Source organism: Topomyia yanbarensis, chromosome 2, assembly GCF_030247195.1.
Source record: "Topomyia yanbarensis strain Yona2022 chromosome 2, ASM3024719v1, whole genome shotgun sequence".
In the NCBI taxonomy this organism is placed as follows: domain Eukaryota; kingdom Metazoa; phylum Arthropoda; class Insecta; order Diptera; family Culicidae; genus Topomyia; species Topomyia yanbarensis.
The window spans coordinates 628,832-651,995 of record NC_080671.1 but is presented as its reverse complement, the minus strand read 5'-3'; the positions used below and the strand labels follow the sequence as shown (position 1 = coordinate 651,995).

Below are 23,164 nucleotides of genomic sequence, written 5' to 3'. Positions count from 1 at the left end.
ATACTACACCACATTAAACCGATAAAACCGTTCTCAAACGTGAAAAATTTACAGTTTTACTTTAACGTAGCAATATAAAGCGATTAAAGTGCTATAAAATGCCGAGCAATCGCTTTGATTCCAATTTCTGTTTCGTTCCACTCAAAATCCACCCCCCCCCCCAAATCAGTGACAAACTCTGGGTCAAAGCCTCTCCAGAGGTGGCAACCCAAAACGTGCCAGATTCCTTCAAGTTCAGCTTTGGGTGGTTCAACAACTTTATGAAACGGTAAAGTGAATCTGTGTGGGGAAAAATTATATGCTTATGCCATATCGTTTGACCCAATGCTTTGAACATAAATGGCAGACGCTGCTCTAACCAACGGCTTCAAATGGGTAGTTTGATAATAGAAATATGGCAAAAATAGGCTCTTTACCCTACCCTACCCTACCTAACTTTAACTTTTTATTACTTTTTGTTTATAGAAACACATGGGTTAATGCTTGAATGTAATTTTTTGTTTCGTTTTGAATATATCCGATCGTGATATAATCGAAACATTACTGTATTACAAAAACGGCTTCATTAGACAAACAAATTGTTCACTGTTATTTACGAAAGACTCAATAATATTTACGAGCACCATTCGTCAAACAGTCAACGTCAAAAGAGCTTCAATCGAGGTAGAATATGGAGTCCTTGCTGCTATACGTCGCAGGATCTCACCGGATGGAACAACACACTCTGAATCAGCCCCTTGCTCTTCGCAAATGGCAACTGTGGTCGTCGTTTGGACAACTGATGAATCAATACTGAACGATTGGCAGGTTCCAGCATGACAGCGGCGAAGTAATACCTCGCCCGTGTCCCGTAACCTGTTTAATGTTCTTGAAATGATTGATAGCAATACGGACGCCGGATTTTCGTTCATCTTCCGTAGCTTCCATCCACTAGACGGCAGTGGCGATACGTTAATTGTCAACTACTTCGGATTTTGGTGCCTCCGCCAGCTAATCGTCTGTTTTTCGATTGATTGAATTGTCGCCAACATTAGGATCGATCAACAGTAGTCGCTTTCCCGAGGCCACTGCCACCAACTGTTCGGACACTAGGACACAACGAACGAACGATGTCTCTCGTTTGAATAGTTTGAAGGAACGTGCTGTCGAGACTTCCCATACTGAAAAGAGAACGATAGGAATTGATAGCTGAGACCAGATTAAAGCAAACACGCTTACTTTTGACCGTCTGATCGTCTGAGTCAGTGACCAGATATTCTCCTTTCGGCGCTATGCTAATGGAACGAATAATATCGGTATGCGGTTGTTAATCAAATTCTGAAGCGTTGGGAACGGTTGCAAATCCCTCGGAGATGGAAGTTTTGGAATTCGATATTACAACACTGACCCGAGTTTATTTACCACGAATACACAAATACATATCCAAGCACTATAAGAACCGTTTTCGACTGTATTTGCCGAAATAGGGAATTTCTCGGAACGAATTGTACTTTTGAGGGATATAATGAAATTTTCTTTTCCACAGTTCTTCCCCGTGACTGTTCCATTCGGCCAGTTCCCGTACGATAAATAAATATTCCAGTTGTGGATTGTAGGACTCAGCATGTCCCGGTAGCGGTCTCTTAGGAGCGACAACATGATCATGAATGCGACGCATTTCTTCCTTGATTGGTGCTAAGTGAAATAAGAATGTAATAGACATTTCCACAATTCTATTAAAAAAAAAACCAGCTACACTGATAGAATATATTCGTAAATCGCTACGAATTAGTTTCGTACTGACAATGTTCATAAAATACACGAGTTTTTTCGTACATATGATGGATTATTCGTAGTTCCATTGAAACAACCATGTAGAACTTAGGGCCTTTGTTCAAAGCGGCTTGCTTTTCTACCTCGGCACGTGTTTTAATCCAACCCATCTTGAGTGCATGAACAAGGCCAAGGATTTTCATCTACTCCGATTTACTTGGCAAAAATGAACGCTTTTGATCCGTAATATTAGGAATAGGCATCTTTTTTACTTCTGAAGTGAACCACTCAATCCAGGGCTGCAAATACTAATATTAGAAAATTCACTAATGAGAGATAATTTAAAAATTAACCTGATAATCGTCGTACTGATCATCCGGATTTCTTCCAGCCATAATACGCTTCATGAGCCGAACGTTTTCGTCACTCAGCACAATATTTTGACCAGTTTGTGGATTCTTAACTATTCGCCAAAAGTTCGGATCGATGGCATCAGTTTCCGGCAGTTTGGTCAATTTGTTTGCATCTTAATCGTATCCAACGTGTTTATACTCATCGTAGCAGTGCATCGGAATGTTTTCCACAGTGTTCTTTATATCCTTCTTGTCCGATGTATCTCCAGCAGCATACTCGTCCTGGTTCTTGATGTGCGATATTTTTTTCTGGGAAGACACCTACGCCTTTGAAATCCGGATAAATTGGCTTAATTTGCTCGCCTGGTCACTTTACTTTCAGCCTGTGTGTATCTTACCTCGTCCGATTTATAAAAATCGCTGGCACTTTCCTGGCCTGCGGATTCCGTTGTCTTTAGACTCGATTTAGAACCGTTCTCATTTTCCGTCTCCAATTCCAATGAGGTAAACGCCTTCCGTTTCCCCGCAAACCAAAAACTACTGAACGCACGTACAAACGGCTATCAAAAATACCACGCGATTTTCTGAACCACCTTTCGCTTCCAGTAGATCCAGAATCCGGAGCAATACGGATTCAGTTGAGCCATCGCGAACTGCTCGTTTGTTTTGTATGAAGAAGTTTGTGTTTTTCTCAACCGGAGCAATGTCAAAATAATATGATATTAAATACTACAACTTTCCTAAGATGAACGAATGAAACAAACGTTTATTAAAATAAACAAAACATTTCGTTTCATTCACGAAAAATAATACAACGATTACATTCGTGCAATGTAAACATCTTCGTACACGCAGAAGAATCAGGCCTTTTTGAATCAACAAAACGTTTAGTTGAATTAAAAACGTAGCGAATAACTGTTTCAAACTGAAATGGGCGTTTTTCGAAAGCATGTATTTGGTTTAGTTCAACAAATACTTCTGTTTACATTTTAAATAGAAACCTTGTTAAATCAAAATAAAATTTGTTAGATCTAACTGATCCCTTTGTTAAAAACCAGAAGAATCTTTGTTCAATTTCAACTAAATTTGAGTTGTTCTCTCCTTTGGTTAATACAAACGATTTGTTTTTGTTTCTTCAAACTTGTTTGATTGGTTTAACTTATCATGATTTTGTTGTTTCAAACGAAATATTTGTTGAAACTACTGAAAAGCCAACAAATAAATTAGTTGATGATTTCAACCAACAGTATTGATTGAAGCAAACCTGAATCTTGTTTGTCACTATATCAAACCGGAAAATTATTTAAAACCACCATTTGTTTATTTTTACTAAAAAAATTTCTGTCTGTGCCATAATGAAATCGATGTGGCCACATCGATTTTTTTTAATTAAAAGAAATCGATGTTGTCAAATATCGATCCCAAAAGATCGACTGAAAACAATAAGAGGCTAATAAATACGAAAACTTTTCTAATGTAAACGAAATTAATGCGTGCGACCAACGAAATCGTTCATCATATACATAAACATTTCAATATTAAATTTGCAAAAAGGCGAAGAAGATTTGTAAACAAACTTTTATTTTGATGGTTTCTCTTAATTTACTATAATTTCAAAGCAGAAAACAATTGAAATTAATTCTACGAAGGGTAAAAATTTACATTAACGCATATTTTTCATGAAATTCTACTCTGCAGCAGTCTAATGAGCGAAACAAGTTTGTTTACAAAAAAACACTTTTACCCTTTTGACGAATTAATATTGATTTATTAAAATAAACGAATCACTCCGTTTTATGAACGAAACATAATGTCGTTATCAACGATAACATTCGTGCAATGTAAACTAAATAGGTAAATTTCATGAAAACTTTCGTTAATTAAGCGGCCATTTCTTCGTACCACAATAAAATCGATTTGGCCACATCGATTTATTTTAAATAAAAAAAATCGATGTTGTCAAACATCGATCCCATAAAATCGACTGAAAACAATAAGAGGCTACCAAATACGAAAACTTTGCTAAGATAAACGAAATGAATTCGTGCAACCAACGAAATCGTTCGTAATATACACAAACGATTATTAAAATAAACAAAACATTTCGTTTCATTCACGAAAAATAATGTGTAAAATTTACGAAAGCTTTCGTTCACCAAGCGGCCACTCTTGTTCATGTAGTGAACGAAACCTACTGTTTACAATGCACGAAAATACTTCGTTGCAGAAAAAGATATCATTATATTTACGAATTTATATTATCAGTGTAATGAATCATAGTTTGGATAAATGAGAAAGGCATAGTTGCACCGCTAGGAGGATTCAAACGGGTTTTTATAAATACTATGAATCTGTAGCTCTTGAAACAAAAAAGTTACCGTTAATTTTCAAATATTTTTATGTCAACTTCCACCTTAAGAAACTTCCTTAATCGCAACAATTAGCAGATGGGTTTGATTACAGTTGAAAGTACTAACTTTTTTCTTTCAATAGAATACAAAAACTTTTGTCTGACGGAGACTGCTAGGTAGGTTAAGTATAAAACCAATATTCAATATTATCGACTAATTCGTTTATTTCACATTAATTAAATTATTAAAAGAAAATTTCATTCACCTTCTACCTTCCCTCACCTCCAAGTTTTTACCGTTCACTTTTCGCTAACACACTTAGAACCAAACTCACATGTCTCGGTCCATTATCATCAACATTTATAATTCGAGCTGTTGTGCTAAAGAACTTTATAAACATTCCCTGCCTTCACTCTGTTAAAAAATATTAGAAAAATAAAATTATCATTTAAAAAGATAGAGGTTTAAAGAAATGGTACTGGAATATCGGAAGGTTAATTGTAGTTTATGGTGCCAATCCCATGGATTTTACTTATTTATTGGCGCCATCTTTCTCACAATAGGCCAACCACGGGTTTTCTATCTATTCTAGCAACAACGTTGCGTAGCTATCAAAGCTGAGTAAAAAAGTGCCACCTCAGATTTTACCTACCGAACAATCACCAGGACATCCCTGCCACTATAGTTTATTTTACGACCGAAAGCGTTCTCCTTCCGTTATAAAGAGTCATCTTTTTCCTCCACTTGAGTGTTCGATTAGCAGCAGGATTTAGCCAATCACCAATGAATACATGCGGCGGCATGGCAACACCATTCCGGCAACAACTACCGCCTGCTACGATACGGCTGCCGGCGACTAGCACAAGAAAGCGAGCCAACAACGCGGCACCGGAGTCCACTACTCTTGACAGGGTTCGACCATAAAATCTTTATTTCCTCTTACACGCCCGGGGCCAACGGCGAAACGAAAGTGGTCGGACGCGTTCCCCCCTACCAGATCCGATCCGATCCGGCTTGTGGATGCCTTTGTGAGGCTGCGGAGCAGATCCGGTTGCTGGTGTCGCACTCAACTCTATACTGTCTGTCTCCTTCGGGGCAAATATAATCGTCTGCCGGCACAAAAAAAGGACCCATTTTTTAACCATATTCAAGTTTTATGGTTATTTGCAGTGATATGGAATGTTTCATGCTGCGTTTTACGGTGATTCGTTTCTGCTGTGGTTCTTCTGGATCGCTCTTCTAGAGCAAGTTATTTAAGAATTGTTTTTTTAACTACTTCAGGATTGAGATTATGCCCAGTAACGGAGCTTTACTGTTTCGCAATTTCGTAGAAAATAAAATACAAAAGCAAACGGCATCTTGAGTAATTCATTTATTCCGTAACAGAAATATGAAAGCTCAATTGAGTTACGAACAGACGAACGACTTGCAGTCGTGTGCAGGGAGATGGCCATCAATTAAATAAATGTCGAACTTGGGCTAGGATAAAACATTCCCCTCTGTCAGAATGGTTCACTTCATTTTGTACTCTAGATTCGATCGAATCGAATTTCGTATGCCATCTCGCCTCTCTCTTCTCTGAACGAAAGAAGCAACCGAGCTTCGAGCTGATTGAGATGACGGATGATGTTCGCTTGCTTTGCCAGCAGGAAGGACCCCAGCTTCCACGATAACCAGTGCTCGGCTTGCAGACATTGCACAAAACGAGTCAAATTTAATCTTCGCTATGGGAAGATTGAATTTTCCGAGAGTAGAAATTGGAAAACGAGAAAAATTGAATTATTCGTCGCCCGGGTGTTCGCCACACGCGGCTGATATGCGACGAGGGTGCTTTTCCGCTGCAAATTGACACAAATTCCGAACTATCAGATCGAAGCAACCTTCGATGTTACCGGCTTTGCTTTGTCTAGTTCTAACCAAGCGCCTCCATCGGAGGGAGTTTTTTCGATGGGGACGCATGGCTAGTTGTGCACTGTCGATACACCTTTTTCCTCCTACCGCGAAGGTGTTCAGAGCTAATTGCAAACGACTCAACCATATTTTTAAATTCCATTAGGAGCTTACCCACGGTAAAAATAATTTCCTCTGAACTTTCTCGCAACTAAAACCATAAATTAAAAGTTTTCATTTAACTTATTCCGACTTTGTAGCAACGGGGGTAGCTTCTGAAAGCACTAATAAACCAAGCGAAGAAAAAAAACACACACACTGAAATAAAAGTGTTGCTTGAGAGAATATCCAGAGCGGGAAGCACTTTTAGTGCAACCGACGCTCTGCCGTCGTATCCAGCGCACTCTTGTCTTTTCATCACACGTACTTAGGTGGAAAGTAACCGCTTCCGGGTGCCAGGGTTTTGAGTGTTCCTGAGGTAGGCAGCTTCCGGGGGTAATTTTCAACTTTCAACGAGCTCACAGCCTGATAACTGCAACTTTAGTGTGTTTCACGGTTGGACGCATTTTGCCCCTCTAATATCTGGGAGAATTTTCATGGTGGCGAAGTCAATTATTCTGGGGAAAAATTTTCCAGATTTTTTAAAACTTATCTAGGTCACCCCAGGAAGCAGCGAAGCGACGCCGGTGGAAAAGATTGAGAAAAGCTTTACCATCGTCAATTTCTTATACCGTCTGACGGAACTCATCAACGATTAGATTAAGTTACACGGGGAAAACTGCCACCCAGTGCGAGTAGCAACAACAACAACAACAATGGAAAGCCGGAGGAGCGTCGCCGCCAATGCGCGAAGAAGTTTTAATTATCTTTTCATTTGCATATAAATTGCCCTTGCGGTGTTGGAAACGAGTCGAACAAAAGGGGTAATAATGGGAATGTTTTTATCAAAGTTGGATCTGCCAAATGCTGAAGCAGACTTTTTATGTCTGTTTATTAACGTTGGGAATAGTCGTTTTTTCGCTGAACTTGATAAGTTAATGAGTTATTTTACCGCAGTGTGTGAAGTTGTAGAATTCGATACTTGCTCTCAATTTATCTGAAGCGTGCTCATCAAGAACAACCATCACAGTAAACATAGACATTATTTAATGTATATTTCAAAACTCAATCGACACGTTTATGAGCACGATTCCAGTGGTTGCTTTGTTTTTTCGCTCACCACAAGATTTTCACTGACGAATGGAAAAGAAACCAAGTGGAAACCTGGAAGCCGACAGTGTTGTTTACTAACATTTATATGATTTCAAAGCTTACTTCCTAAGCCATCTCTAAACCGATTTTGATACTGAGTCCAACCGATGCTTTACCCACACCGAAAAACAATGCCAAATGAATGTACTTTCAGACCCACTTCTCAGTCAACTTCGGCTTACCAGAAGTACCACTTTGGCAAACAACTGCAAGCCACCGATCTTCCATACTCCACTGTACTGTGAAGCGCCAAGTTAACGCAAGTGGGTGCAGCATTTGATATTGTTGAATATTTTATAATGTTTTCGAAAACGGGCTTCGTATATCAGCTTGTCTGGTTGTGGTAGCCCATGGTAGCATTCAGCTGGGAAGTCCACTACGACGCAGAGAAGCAAACACTTTCCTGTTCATTACGGATAGAGGCCGCCCGAAATTGTACACCAGCACAGGGTTAGATGATAAATTAGATTTCATGAAAACCGCATCTCCGTGCGATGTAAGCTTTTTTGGCTGTAGGCAACAGTTATTTACTCTATATGATAAAAGGATTTGTGGTTGGTTACCTGTTGCATATGCCGGCGGATGAGTGCTGTTTATTTCAAATCAGCTTGAATGTTAGGATTTTGAGTAATTCAGTTCAGGTAAAAAGTTTAATCTAGCGAATTGATCGAAACTTTTGTATATTAAACTACATCATTTCAATAATATTCTGTAATTTTTTTATGCAAAAATATCTACAAGCGACTCGGTAACGAAGCTTTTTGTGGATCGTCTCTGGAAAAACATGATTTGCGGTGTTAACACTGCCATTCAAAAACTATTTGACCGATTCATTTCAAACTTTGCATGCGAATTCTATGTTAAAAATATCTAACCGCTTCGTTTAGTTTTTTAGATAATTTTTCAATTAAGGGTTGTTTTAGCTAATAAAATGGCGGAATTGCTATTTTTCAAAAGAAAAGCTCCCAAACGATGCGTTAGTGTTTAACCAACCTCATACTTGTGCAATACAATATCATATCCCATACACACACGCTGTTGGCTCATGCAGTGCAGAGATAACTTGAATAACACATACCATCGTCTCCATGCTGTCCCATTTGTGATCGCTGCTACAATGATGAGAAGTTTATATAGCTCATTCGAATGACTACTCATTATCTGGCCTAAGGTGTAAAGTAGGCGTTTCAGCGAGTAGATGTTTGTCGGTTCCAGTCTTGATGCTCTACCCGTTAATCTTTTTTTTTAGTAAGGCTTAGGTCCCAACACATCCATACAAACGAAATATTAATAACAGCGGGGAAAGGGTACAGAGCAAAATGCGTCAATGACGATGCTGAAATACCGACGCGGTGGCTTGTGGAGGCAAACGACGATATTACCGCACTCAACATTAGTGTGAAGCTTATATATGTATGCCATTTTACTACTTCACCAGTGTGTCGTCATGGTAGCAAAGAGGTGTTTTTTTTCTTTTTTTTTATTCCTTGTACTCCCACCACACCCCCCCCCCCCCCCATACCAAAAAGCTCGCAGTAGAGAGCCCCTGGTGACAAATCCATGCAAATATTACCAAGATAAAAATTACAACGCGGTCCAATAACTCGGCTTTGTCCAATAAATAATTTACGAAATGTGTATAGTAGGGTGGGACAAAAAATAGTTTCCAGCTCCGAGCAACTTTTTGGGTACCATGCGTGTCCTAGAACATCTGTGCAAATTCTTAGCTTGATCCGTGAAATTATATTTTTGCGCCCACTGTTCATAGTTTACATGAGATTTTATATGAGTAAACTAACTTTCACAAAATAATTCCTCCAGGAGTCGCCCATTGCTTCTTAAAAATAAACGGTTATGTGGCTTTTGTAGGAAATTTAACAAAGAAACAAAGTCTCAAAAACTACGAAACGATCTGACGCTTGAGAAAAAAGTTATTAAGCTGAAACCAATTGATGCTCTTACGATTGATAAAATATTCATTTTTTCTAGCACCACTTCTGTTGGTTGTCCAATTATATGCAATTTTGTTTTGATCTTTTCTTAATGTGTCTAAATCATTTTTTATACTGTTTGGCCACTTTGCAAGCGTTTTGAGGGATGAATTGAGTCTTCTTCTGTACATAATAAGAGAAAATTAAAGATTTTGTATATAATTCGACCGTCAGAAGCAGTGATGCTATGAAAAGTAAAATTTTCATTAACCTTCAGGGCATCGATTGGTTTTTGCTTAATAACTTTTTCCACAAGCATCAGATCGTTTCGTGGTCTTCCAAATTTTGTTTCCTTGACAAATTTCCTATAAAAATCAGACATCCATTAATTTTTGGAGGAAACGGGCGATTCTTGAAAGAATTAATTTTTAAAAGACGTTTTCCCCATACGAAATCCCATGTAAACTTTAAAACGCGAGCGCAAAAATATAGTTTCACCGATCGAACTAAAAATTGGCAGAGTTGTTCTGGGAGCCAAATGGGACCCAAAAAGTTACTCGGAGCGAAATTTTATTTTTTTAATATAGCCATGTCCCACTCTAGTGTATGGAGAATACAAAACAAGACAATTACAAATAACAAAATATGGGCGCCCAGTGGAAGCATGTTCCTTTGAACGAGCCCACTACTTAAAATTATATGTTTTTAAATTAATTTATTTATTATTATTCCAACAAAACGAACAAAAGTTTAGAATTTAGTCAATTGTATACAAGGAGGAAAAAAGTTGTTAAATTACAGTTGTTTGGTGATTGATCTCCTTTTTCTTGCATAAACTCAGCAATTTTCGATTTCATATAGCGCTTCAATCTGGTTTTAAATATGTTGTTGTTGATTGATATTAGTTCGTTGGGTAGAAGATTGTACTTCATTGGGCTTGCGTATGAAATACGTTTTTGCTCGAGGCTCGTTAATGTTCTCGTTCTTAGGAGATAATGAGCTTGCCTAGTATTCTGACGATTATTAAGGGTTTATTTGTAGATGGTTTTCAGGCAGAGTTTGCAATTTCCTCAGTTTTGTAGTGCATTCAAAACCCCACACCATCACTAAGTATTGTAAAAGTATACAATCGTTTTAACGCTATAAATAGAAGCTAAGTAAAACATCAGAAGGTACTTTGGACTCGCCGCCTTGCTCCACATGGAGAGGATACTTTCTTTTCAACTTATTGAATATGAAATAGCCAAGAGAGTCTTGAGTCAAGAGTGATGCCCAAGTACTTGAATTGGTCCATTCTTTCGACAACGCTTCCTCCTATCATCGGATTACGGTGCATAGGGATTTTCTTCCTAAGAGCAGGAAAAATCATGTATTTTGTTTTTACCAAGTTCAAGGAGGTTTGCGTTAAAGTAGTTAATCAATATATGAAGATCATGCTCGATTCTATTAATGATGTTATTTACACAGCGAGAAGGATGAAATAGGGCAGTATCTTCTGCAAATAACCGAGGGGTCCCATAGAGTGAAAAATTTCTTATATCATTTTTATCTATCAAGAAGAATAAAGGTCCTATGTTGCTACCTTGTGGCACTCCTGTAGTTATGTGCTGCGCTGAACTATATTCGCTTCCTATAACTACGAATTGTTTTCTATTTCAAACATAACTTCGCATGATTTCAAGTACAATACCCCTAACACCATAGTATTCTAATTTATTGAGTAACACATCGTGATCAAGAGTATCGAATGCTTTTTTTTCAAATCTAAGAAGACAGCACCTAAAACATTCTTAGATTCGATGTTATTGATAATGTCTTCTACGAGTTCCGTAACAGCGGTAGTAGTACTGCATCCATGCCTAAATCCGTATTGTAGATTGTATAACACATCTTTCTTAGTTAGAAAGTCCGTCAAACGGTTCACCAACATTTTCTTCAGGATTTTGTTTAAAACAGATAGCGTTGATATAGAACGATAATTTGAGGGTAACGAAGGGTCTGCTGATTTAAATATTGGTGTGACTTTTGCAACTTTCAGGCATTCAGGGTATTCTCCTTTTTCTATTATCAAGTTAAATGCATTACATAAAATTTGTGAGAATGGAATTTTTTTGAATCCAGTTCCTTTATGAGTAACAAGGAATATTGAATTCACAACGCGTTGAATATTTCTGCAGGGGTGATAACTTTGTACCGGAGGAATATTGTTAGCTAGTTTTTGCCCAATCGTAGAAAAATATGTATTGAGCACGTCACTAGCCTCAGCGTTACTGGTTGTACTAATCTCGTCCAAATTTAATGTTATTTGTTGATTCTTTTTTGATCGTCCGAATAGTGAGTTGATATTTTTCCAAACATTAGCATGACTGCTATTTTTCAATATGTTTTCGTAGTACGATCTTTTACTAACTTTTTTTAAGTCTATCTGCTTTTTTCGACACGTGGAGAAGCATTTCTTTGAGTCTGACCTCATTAGGACTGTTTTTAACTTTCTTTAGGTAAATATTTTTTACTTTCATCAATGTCCACAAATCAAATGTCATGAAGGACAGCTATCTTCTTTGAGCGTTACATACTTAGTAAATGTTCTAGTGTGTTTATCCATTAACGAGTTATAGTTAGAAATAATATTGGATAGACACAGATTCACATCAGAAAAGTCGTTAATACTGCTTATATAGTTACTGAATGAAGTCTGCAATTTACGTTGATCAATCATCTTTTTCGTTAGTATGAATTTATTATATAAGTGGGCATGCTTATAGGAGGAGATTATTTGAAGATGATCACTGACATCTGAGAAAATTGTATCATTTCGTAATCGAACCGCATAATCTATTTTCGATACAAAATGGTCAAGAATATTATTGCTATTGGGCCTTGTTACAAAAGTATTGGCGCAAGCAAAACCATAAGACTCCAAAAGATACTTGTACTTGACCACAACGTTGTTATTAGTCAAGTTCATAGGTATACTAAAATCGCCGGCTATGAAGCACGAGTGATTTTTCGATCCTGAAGTTAACCATTATCCTAGTAAATCGCAAAAATCATGGAAATCATATGAAGGCGGACGATATACTCCATGAACATCAATGAAGGTACCATTAAGGTTTAATTCGGCATGGATGTGGTGGAGCCCACCGGATGCTAAGTTCGTAATAATTCTGTGTTTTATTCGGTGGTTAATAAAAACAGCTAAAGCATGAGAAAGTTTCACTATATCCTGGAATATTATAAACTACACTATTGCAATGTTTGATCCACGTTTGTCCTATTACTAACATATCTATTTGCGCTTTACATTGTTCTAACGTTTCCAAGATATTATCGAACTTTTCCAATTCGTTCATTCCCCTTATGTTCCATTGTAGGATCCGAAGATTACCTGAAATGTCATTGTATTGGGAATTAAAATCATCAATCGTATGGTGATAAAAATGTTCGATTGTGAAGGTCATTTTTTAATTTTTTATATGATATAAAAAGTTTACGAGAGTTTAGTTCTTGTAACTTTTCTTGCCTTTGGGTGAAGGAGATGGTTCACTTTGAGACGAAGAAGTGTGCGCTATAGCTGACGTATTCGAATACCGTGAGATGACACGGTTTAATTCTTCCCTGTTGCGAATTACTACTGGTTTGGAATTTTCTTCTTTTTTCACTAAAACTGCTCCCTCTCTACCAGGCCAGACATATTTGAGCTTGAGCGATTCCTGAGCGTGAAGCATTTCTTTCAGTAGCTCCAAAGATAGTGGGGTTAATTCATCCCGAATAACTATATTCGATGGTCTTCCATGTACAATTAATTTTGGGTTAACAGACATAAATTTTTTAATCTCTCTCTTCCTTGTAATCACCATTTCTTTTAATACAGCAGATTTGAAAATAACTCTGATTGGTATCGCGATATTGGATGGATTATTTTTGTTGAAGGGCATTCTAGATGCATTTACAATGGCATCTGGCTACATTTCAACCTCCAATTTTTCGATAGTTTTAAATTCTGATGCGTTCTCATTTGAGAGCACTGGTATCCCTAAAACACGGCATGGTTCAGGGTTGCATTTTTGTGAGTTTTATCTATATCGGATTCCAACTTGTGTACTGTTTTTTTTGAGATTAGAATGAGATTGATTCAATTCGGTGAGTTCTTGCTTAAGAGATTCATTTTCAACTTTCAAATCGTTGAATTCAGATAAAATTGGATTGAATTTAGTTGATAGAAATTCCTGTGATGTTTCTATTTCAGTTGTTATTGATCTCACTTCAACTCTCACACTTTGCATTTCCGATGAAACAGTGGCTGTTTTGCATATCGACTGAAACGAGCAGATCGGTGTAGAATCTGCCGTTTCAAAAATGTAGCGTTAGCAGTGTTTGCGCCTTAGCTAAAGGCAATATTAAAAGTGCTCGAATCATTTATCTAGTTCATGGGTGGTGGGTATTGAGGAGGAAAGTGGGTGAAACAGAGGTGAACAGAAAACCTAGTACAGAAGATAAATAATAACGGGAAAACTGTAATAGGGAAAATAAAAATCAAGAGAGAACCGGAAACTCTGAAATTGAAAACCGGAAGAAAGAAGAATTAGTTAAAAGGCTAAGTTTCTTGGTCGGTCAGGAGAATCAACTCGATCTTTCCCTTTTGGACCGCCGAGTAGAAAAGTTAGATGAACAGTTGTAAAAAGCAGTGAGGAAAATCATAGTATAATTGAAGTACGTGTGCAGTTAAAAAGTGAAAAAGGAATATAATGTTTTAAAATTGGTTTGATTTCAGATTAAAAATATAATTAAAATGCTTTACAAAAAATCGTGAGTCATGCAGTGAAATGTATTTTAAGAAAAGTAAATATATTTAAAACTAATAAAACCTACGGATTAATTTAAATAAAATTATTCTAGAGAGCAGTAAGGTTAAAAAAGTGAGTCGTTAGAAAAAATAGACTGTGAAAGGAGTTGTGATAATAACAGGTAAATGTGTAGCAATGAAATCGTGTGTCAGGTTCTTATGCAGTTTGTATTTTATACAGCCACATTCCGGTGGCGAAGCCATCTTGGGGTTTTACCGCTGCGGGATCGAAACCCGGAAAATCGAGCGAGTGCGATTTTGATCATTTTCCGTCCGTGCAGGATCAAATCGCCAGTGGTATCCGGCTTAGGTTGCCCTGGGTGTACCTATCGCCTCGTGGTTGCGTACCACTATAGGTATATTCGGAGAGCGTTGGTCATCGGTTAAAGTTACTCGGCCCACGGGCATCACACGCTACACGTGATAGCCAGATTCGTGGCATGGTCCTCTAGGGGAAAGACTACCAACGCCAGAGTGATCAGCCCGGCTCACGTCCCGAAATCGGAGGCCCTCCGTATGATACCACCCCGTTAGCTCAGCTCGGCAAGGAAATCACGCCGATAGGCATCGAGCGTTCGATCACAACCCAGAATACCCCACCGTAAGTGAATTTCCACCATCATCGCAACTCACTACCGTTTGCTACCTGTGGGCGAACATTGTCGACGCATCGTTAGCAGCAACTGTCGGTCTCGCAGAGATCGGCTTTCTCGTCGGTCAGCATCGTGGTAGCTAAACCACCCAGAAGGGGGTGGTCGGCAGGTACCGAATCGTCGTCTTCAAATCCTGTAAGTACGCGAACCTTTGACATACACCATAACACCAGCTACGAGTAGGGAAATCTTGTTTGTTAACAAGTAGGGGAAGAGAAAAGGATTAGGGAAGTAGGAAGACTCACGTAGAACAAACACAAAAGGGGAGTGACGTCACGAGCAGGGACTGGGTAACAGTTAGCTCTTGCAGGAGGCAGAGCAGAGGATTGTAAATAACCTTTTCGAAAAAAAAAACAAACGAAGTCTCGCCAATTTTTAAATTTATTAAAACGTACTTTTCATTTTCATTAGTATTTTATTCTTTTTTTATTTACCTTCAATAAACTAGTATTTTCCTCTAAGTAATTTCTTTTAATTAAAATCAATTGGATGAACAACTAGAAAGATAGAATCAGTAAGTGATTGGGAGCATTTGGGAAGTTATTGGGATTGGACTTGGGGAACATTGTTTGTGTCGTTGGGAAGGAAGTTGAGGTGGTTTTTTCGTTGGTGGGTCAAGACATCGCTAGCTGGGCATTTTTGACCGGAGTTCTTGGCAGACGACTCCGTCGTCTGGCGCGAAGCCGAGAATTTAAGGACCCCTAACCTGAGCCCCCTTACACGACAATTCGATTGTAAATATCAGCGCAATTTGATGAACAGAAATATGGGCTGTCTTTTATGCGGCGGACGGCATTGCCAATAATGTTTTTACACTTAAAATGTGAACTTGAGGCATGTAAGCAGTTTGTTCGCATTAAGTTCTTTTTGTCGTGACTAACGACTTACCTTTCAATATAGGGGCCTCTTATCAAAATTTCGGAAGAAAAATGATATAAGATTTTGAACGGTTATATCTTTTGTTGTACTGAATGGATTTAACGAATTTCTTCGGCATTTTGTCGAAAATATTTGTACCAATGTTGCATTAAATTTTGGAATATGCAGAACATTCATTATCAACGGAAAAATAGTGTTTTGAAAAATCTTTCGAAAACGAATCGGAAAAGTGCAAATTTTCAGCCCATCCCGCACAGAGCCGTCAATATGGTGCACCAACCGAACAATAAAATGATGAAAAGTTTTAAATATAGGTCCACTACATGTTTGTTCTAATGATTATTCGTATTGGGTTGCTTGACGAGAGCAGTGGGGGAAAGCCGGCATATTCGTTTTAGTTATGCCATTAGAAGCCGGACGGAAAGGAAAGGCTCATGCACGCCACGAGAACGAGCGAGAAAGCGATAGTAGTGCATATTAGCGAAAGCGTTACGTACATTTTGAAACTTAATAACTTTTCTTCTACTAAACGGATTGCCAATCTTGTTTCATAAATCTATAGGAAAACGTTCAACTGCTTGCTGTTGTTTGCTATACAAAATTTCTTTAAATGGTTCAAAAACTACTTTAAATGAGAATCAATATTAATGATAAAACCTATAAATAGGGGTGTCGCAGCTTTTCTCAAAGCCAGACGTGTGTAAGACGCAGTGCATAACAAACGTGCATGGTCGTGAGATGCTGCATCGGACGACCAATCAAATCGGCTACCACCGGAGAGAAGAAAAAAAACGTTGGTGGAGGTGGTGGCGGTGCGAAGGCCAAAAAGCCAAAGGTTAAGAAATGCAGTCACTGAAAAGGCGGTAGCAACTGCCACTAAAAATGCCACCAAAACACCGAAGACTGCAGCGAACAAGCCGAAGAAGGCCGCCAAACCTGCCAAGAAAGCTGCCCGAAGAAGATAAGTAAATTCACGCGTCTCTAATGTTGCCAGCAGTCCTTTTCAGGACCAACAAAATACTTGTAAAGAACTAGTGGTGCTTATTTTCCGTTAGCGCTGTTAATTGTAGATGGATTTGAGTCATAGTTATATGCAAACCGTCCTTAGGATGAATATATAATGGAAAAAGAATTTTATTAGGAAGTTCCTTTTATTAATGTGTATAATTAAAAATAATTATATAAGAAAATATTTTTCAAATTAATCTACAAACCCGAAGATTTTTGCAATTACTTCCAAGAAAATCAGTGAATGTGGCAACTCTGCCACTAAGGGAAAGCTACACCAAAACGAATGATGAAAATATTTTCATTTATCGCACAAAAGGGTGGTCTTCCATCTGCAACGAAAAGTTAATAAATTGACACAAAGCGTACTCATTAGGTGTGAGCTGCGAAAGAGGAATGTTCATATTCATTAGGGCATTGCAAAAAAATTTTTTTTTTAATTCTCGAAGGCCCCCCCTCTCATATTGTGACAAATGTTAAAGTAAGCTCAGATGCCAAATTTCACATCATTTGGACAATTTTAGACCCCCGCTCACTTCGCTTGAAATTTTTTGAAATATGGAGGAAAAATACATTAAATGCAATAACTTTTGAAGTAGCAATCAGAAAATTACAATTCATACCTCTTTTGAAAGGAAATAATTTTAGTATTTGAATAAAGATGTATTTGTTTCTAGAAAAATACGGGAAAGTGGGGTACTGGGTCATTTTGGCCCCAAAATCACCTATTTTTAATGAGTTTTCTGCTCCGTGATGCAAATCATACATATTTTGTAGTTTTTCTAATGTGACAAAATCTCAGAAATCGAACGGAACCCTTTTGACCTTAGTCCGAATACGAGAAGTTGGGGTTATAGGGCTTTTTGTCAGTCATATTAAATTTTATCATTTTCTCATGCATATATCTCTATTATTCTTCAATCAATTTTCATAAAATGTAACTTATTGAACGTGTAAAATTCTGAGGAATAGAACAAAAATAAAAACGTTAAAGGTAAAATTCAGAAACATCAAACTTTTTGATATTTACTCTATAAATCTCATTTTTTCGTTATTTGTCCTAATACCTCAACTTCCCCTATTTTTCCAGGAATGAAACTTTTCTCATGTGATCCCTAAGCATATTTTACAATAAAAGTAGTAAATTAAATAAGATTTTTTTTTTTTTTTTCAATTTGTTTATTTGATAAGGCACGTATGCGTTAGCTTAAAGGTGCCATTTTTTCATTGTTTTACATTTTGAATTTCTTAAAACTAGGGGGTTACACATTTCAATATTATTTTGTTTTATATAATGAAACTAAAAAAAAAACTTTACAGCTAACTTATACATATAAAAGAGTGTATAATATAATATTCGTAAGATTTGGGGGACGGGTAATTTTGTGTGTTCTTTGTATAGTAATTCACTTTATGATTTTTAGAAGGGAGATTGTAGGAGAAATTAATTATTAACTAAGCGGAACATTTTACAAGCTTATTAACTAGAAATAACTAGAAAGAGTGGTTCAAGATTAAGGGGAATTAATTAGGGCTATTTTAAAGTAGTGGTACTGTTGGGCATTTCTTAACGAGATTAAATATTGATCAACTAAAACTAAGCACTTAAGTTTTGGGAATATATTCAAGGGGAGAAGGGGGTGAAGTCATACATCTGTGTATCAGAGACATGGGAGGGAGAGCAGACAAGGCTGAAGGGGGGGGGGGGGGGTGAGATATAAACTTTCAGTTTCCGGCATCAGGAATTAACGGCCAGGATTACAGATTCGAACGGATTGATCAACTAACACTAGGAGATAGGGGGCACATAAGTTTTGGGAAGATATTGAAGGGGAGAAGGGGTGAAGTCATACATCTGTGTATCAGAGACATGGGAGAGAGGGTGGACAAGGCTGAACAGGGGGGGGGGATATAAACTTTCAGTTTCCGGCATCAGGAATCAACGACCAGGATTACAGATTCGAACGGATGTATCAAGTATTGGGACGCCGGGCGGTTTTCCTCGAGCCGGCAGGGGTTCCTCCAGACGATTTCGTAGTACGGCTCAGATACGGATCGGGAACACACCGCGCTGCGTGTGTGATGTTGTACTGTAGATCTCGTGTTGTTGGTTCATTCGACAGATGTTTTGTCTCGTCTTGGAGTCGTATCAAACCATCGTTTGGGTACGGTAGGCGGAAGAGGGCACTTCTGGGAATGATAAGAGAAAAGATAGGGGCATTTAAATTTGGATATTGATGGTTTTGAGGAACGTGTATATAAGGGACATGTAGAGAATATCGCGGCTTGCTAGTACGTCTCGAACCGGGACATTGGGTGATCTTCCTCGGGCCCGAAGGGAATCGAATAGTTGAGATCTGGCAGAACAGAACTCGGCGCATGCCCAGACAACATGTTCGATTTCGTGATAACCGTTGCCACAAGCGCAGATACCGCTATCCACGAGCTCAATACGCCGGAGATGTGCGTCCAGCGTGTAGTGATTGGACATGAGCCGAGACATCACGCGAATGAAATCCCGACCCACATCCATCCCCCTGAACCAAGGTTTCGTCGATACCTTAGGGATTATCGAATGTAGCCACCTTCCCAGTTCACCATTGCTCCATGAAGTTTGCCAACTTTCGAGGGTTCTCTGATGAGTAATACAGAAAAATTCGCTGAAGCTAATTGGTCTTTCATATATGTCACCTTGTAAAGCGCCCGCCTTAGCTAAAGAGTCCGCTTCTTCATTACCTGGAATGGAGCAATGCGAGGGAACCCAAACTAAGGTAATCTTGTACGATCTTACAGACAAAGCACGCAGGCGGTCCCAGATTTTCCCCAGAAAATATGGAATGTGCTTTCTAGGTTTCATTGAACGGAGAGCCTCGATTGAGCTGAGGCTATCCGAGACAATAAAGTAATGATCGGTGGGCAAAGTATCAATGATCCCAAGGGTATACTGAATAGCAGCAAGTTCTGCGACGTAAACTGAAGCAGGATCATTGAGTTTGAATGAGGCGGTGAGGTTTTGATTGAATATACCGAAGCCAGTGGAGCCGTCGAGGCTTGATCCGTCGGTGTAAAACATCTTGTTGCAGTCGACTTCTCGAAATTTACTATGAAAGATGCTTGGGATCACTTGCGGACGTATGTGATCCGGGATTCCACGAATCTCGTCTTTCATGGATGTATCGAAGAATACAGTTGAATCAGAAGCATGAAAGAGATTGACACGGTTGGGATAGTATGAAGAAGGATTGATATTTTGTGCCATGTAATCGAAGTACAAGGACATAAATCGGGTTTGAGAATTGAGCTCGACAAGCCTTTCGAAATTTGCAATTACTAACGGGTTCAAGATATCGCATCAGATGAGCAATCGATATGAGCGGTCCCAAAATCGATTTTTCAGCGGAAAAACGCCCGCCAGCACTTCTAAACTCATCATATGTGTCGAGTGCATGCAACCCAAAGCAATACGCAAACAACAATATTGGATTCTCTCTAGTTTGATGAAATATATGCTCGCAACGGAGCGAAAGTAGAAACATCCGCACTTCGTCACTGATAATATCGTTGTTTGCTACAGCCTGATTAGGTCTCCTGGATGGGCACCCCACCATGTTCCGGTTATTGTACGGAGAAAGTTGATCCTTTGCTGGCACTTCTGTTTCAGATACCTAATGTGACATCCCCAGGTTCCTTTAGAGTCGAACCAGACCCCGAGATATTTGAAAGTTGAAACCTGAGCAATAGTTTGACCCATTAATTGAAGCTGTAGTTGCGCTGGTTCACGCTTCCTTGAAAATACGACTAGCTCAGTTTTCTCCGTGGAGAACTCGATACCTAGCTGGAGGGCCCAAGCAGACAAATTGTCCAAGGTATCTTGCAATGGTCCTTGCAGATCGACGGCTTTGGGACCTGTAATAGAGACCACACCGTCATCTGCAAGCTGCTTTAGCGTGCAGGAATTGACAAGACATTCGTCAATGTCATTCACGTAAAAGTTATAGAGAAGGGGACTTAGACATGAGCCCTGGGGAAGACCCATGTAGCTAATTCGTGATGTCGATAAATCACCATGCGAAAAATGCATATGTTTTTCAGACAGCAAGTTTAGCAAAAAGTTGTTTGGAGTCGGTGAAAGACCATGCTGGTGCAGTTTCTCAGAAAGAATTTTGATAGAAACTGAATCAAAAGCCCCCTTTATATCTAGGAAAACTGATGCCATCTGCTCTTTGCTAGCATAAGCCATTTGAATTTCTGTTGAGAGCAACGCAAGACAATCGTTCGTCCCTTTGCCTTTGCGGAAACCAAATTGTGTATCTAACAGTAAGCCATTTGCTTCAACCCAATTGTCGAGGCGAAACAAGATCATTTTCTCGAACAACTTTCGGATACAGGACAGCATCGCAATCGGTCGATACGAACTGTGGTCGGAGGCTGGTTTTCCTGGTTTTTGACTGGCGATGACCTTCACTTGCCTCCAGTCATGAGGGACAATATTACCCTCAAGAAACTTATTAAATAAATTCAACAAGCGTCTTTTGGCAGAGTCTGGCAGATTCTTTAACAAGTTAAATTTGATTCTGTCTGGCCCTGGGGCTTTATTGTTACATGATAAGAGAGCAAGTGAGAACTCCACCATCGAAAACGGTGTTTCGTTCGCGTTATTGTGAGGGGACGCGGCGCGGTAGATCTTCTGTGCCGGGGCGGAATCCGGACAAACCTTCTTGGCAAAATCGAATATCCAACGGTTTGAATATTCCACGCTCTCATTGGTACTGTTTCGGTTTCGTAAGCGCCGGGCCGTACTCCAAAGAGTGCTCATCGATGTTTCTCTCGTTAGTCCGTCGACGAACCGGCGCCGGTAGCTACGTTTTTTGGCTTTTATCAAACTCTTCATGCGCGTTTCCGCCATCGCGTACTGGCGGTAGCTAGCTGGCAGGCCGTCGTCCCGGAAGGTCTTATACGCAGCGGCCTTCTCCGCGTACACGTCTGAGCACTCTTTGTCCCACCATGGATTGGGAGGACGCCCGCGTGAATTCGCGTCTGGTACGCGTTTAGTCTGAGCTTGAATCGCGGTATCGAGAATCAAGCCAGCCAGGAACCCGTACTCTTCCTCCGGAGGAAGCTCTTGTGTCGATTCTACTTTTTCGGATATCGCGGACGCGTAGCTCTTCCAATCAATATTTCGTGTGAGGTCATACGAAACATTGATTGTATTCGGTGGCCCTGAACCGTTAGCAATATTAATTACGATTTGCAGATGGTCGCTGCCGTGGGGATCAGAGACTACCTTCCACATGCAATCTAACCGCAGCGATGTCGAGCAGAGGGACAGGTCTAAGGCGCTCGGACGCGCTGGAGGGGCAGGAATCCGTGTCATTTCACCCGTATTCAAAATGGTCATATTGAAGTTGTCGCAAATCTCATGGAGTAGGGTAGATCGATTATCGTCATGAAGGCAACCACATGCCGTGCCGTGGGAGTTGAAGTCACCTAAAACTAGCCTCGGTGCGGGGAGGAGTTCCGCAATATCGCAAAGCCGTCGGTGGCTAACTGAGGCTCTAGGGGGGATGTAGGTGGATGCAATGCAAAGGTCTTTGCCTTTAATTCTGGTTTGGCAAGCGACAACTTCAATGCCTGGTGTCGAGGGGAGGTCGATCCGATTGAAAGAATAGCACTTTTTGATCCCCAAAAGTACTCCTCCGTAAGAGTCTTCTCGATCCAAGCGAATAATATTAAAATCGTGAAAGTGTAGGGTTATTTCTGAAGTGAGCCATGTCTCGCATAGGGCAAATGCATCGCATTTCAAATTATTTAGTAAGATTTTAAACGAATCGATTTTCGGGATAATGCTTCTGCAATTCCACTGTAGAACAGTGATTAAATCCTTGACCTCGTTCGATGAATTAGCCATCGAAGGATACAATCGCTGAAAGGAGGGGCCATTTCGCAGTGAACTGCATCAAGAATGTTTTTACTGCGGGGAGAAAGCTTATCAAGATACTTTTAAGGGGGTCAGAAATGTTTAACGCTGTAAGAATACGGTCCACAATGTCAGAGAAATTTATTAAGCCAGCACTGTTTTCTTTCTCTGGCTGAGATATGGGAACACTTGGGGTTTTTGATGTTCCTGGAAGTGCTGGGAACTCCTTTTCTGAGCTCAGGTTACTGAGACCGGGAGCGACTTGCTTCGGTTTTGCACCAGTACTTCCTTGAGTAGTTATTTTAGGGGGACCATGAAGAGACACCTTCTGGC

General features: G+C 39.4%; 1 pseudogene; it reads right to left on the bottom strand.

The window, feature by feature from the left end:
• Window positions 1-685: 685 nt before the first annotated feature.
• LOC131686219 (ribosome biogenesis protein BOP1 homolog) overlaps window positions 686-23,164 on the bottom strand; it is a 45,985-nt pseudogene continuing 23,506 nt past the window's right edge.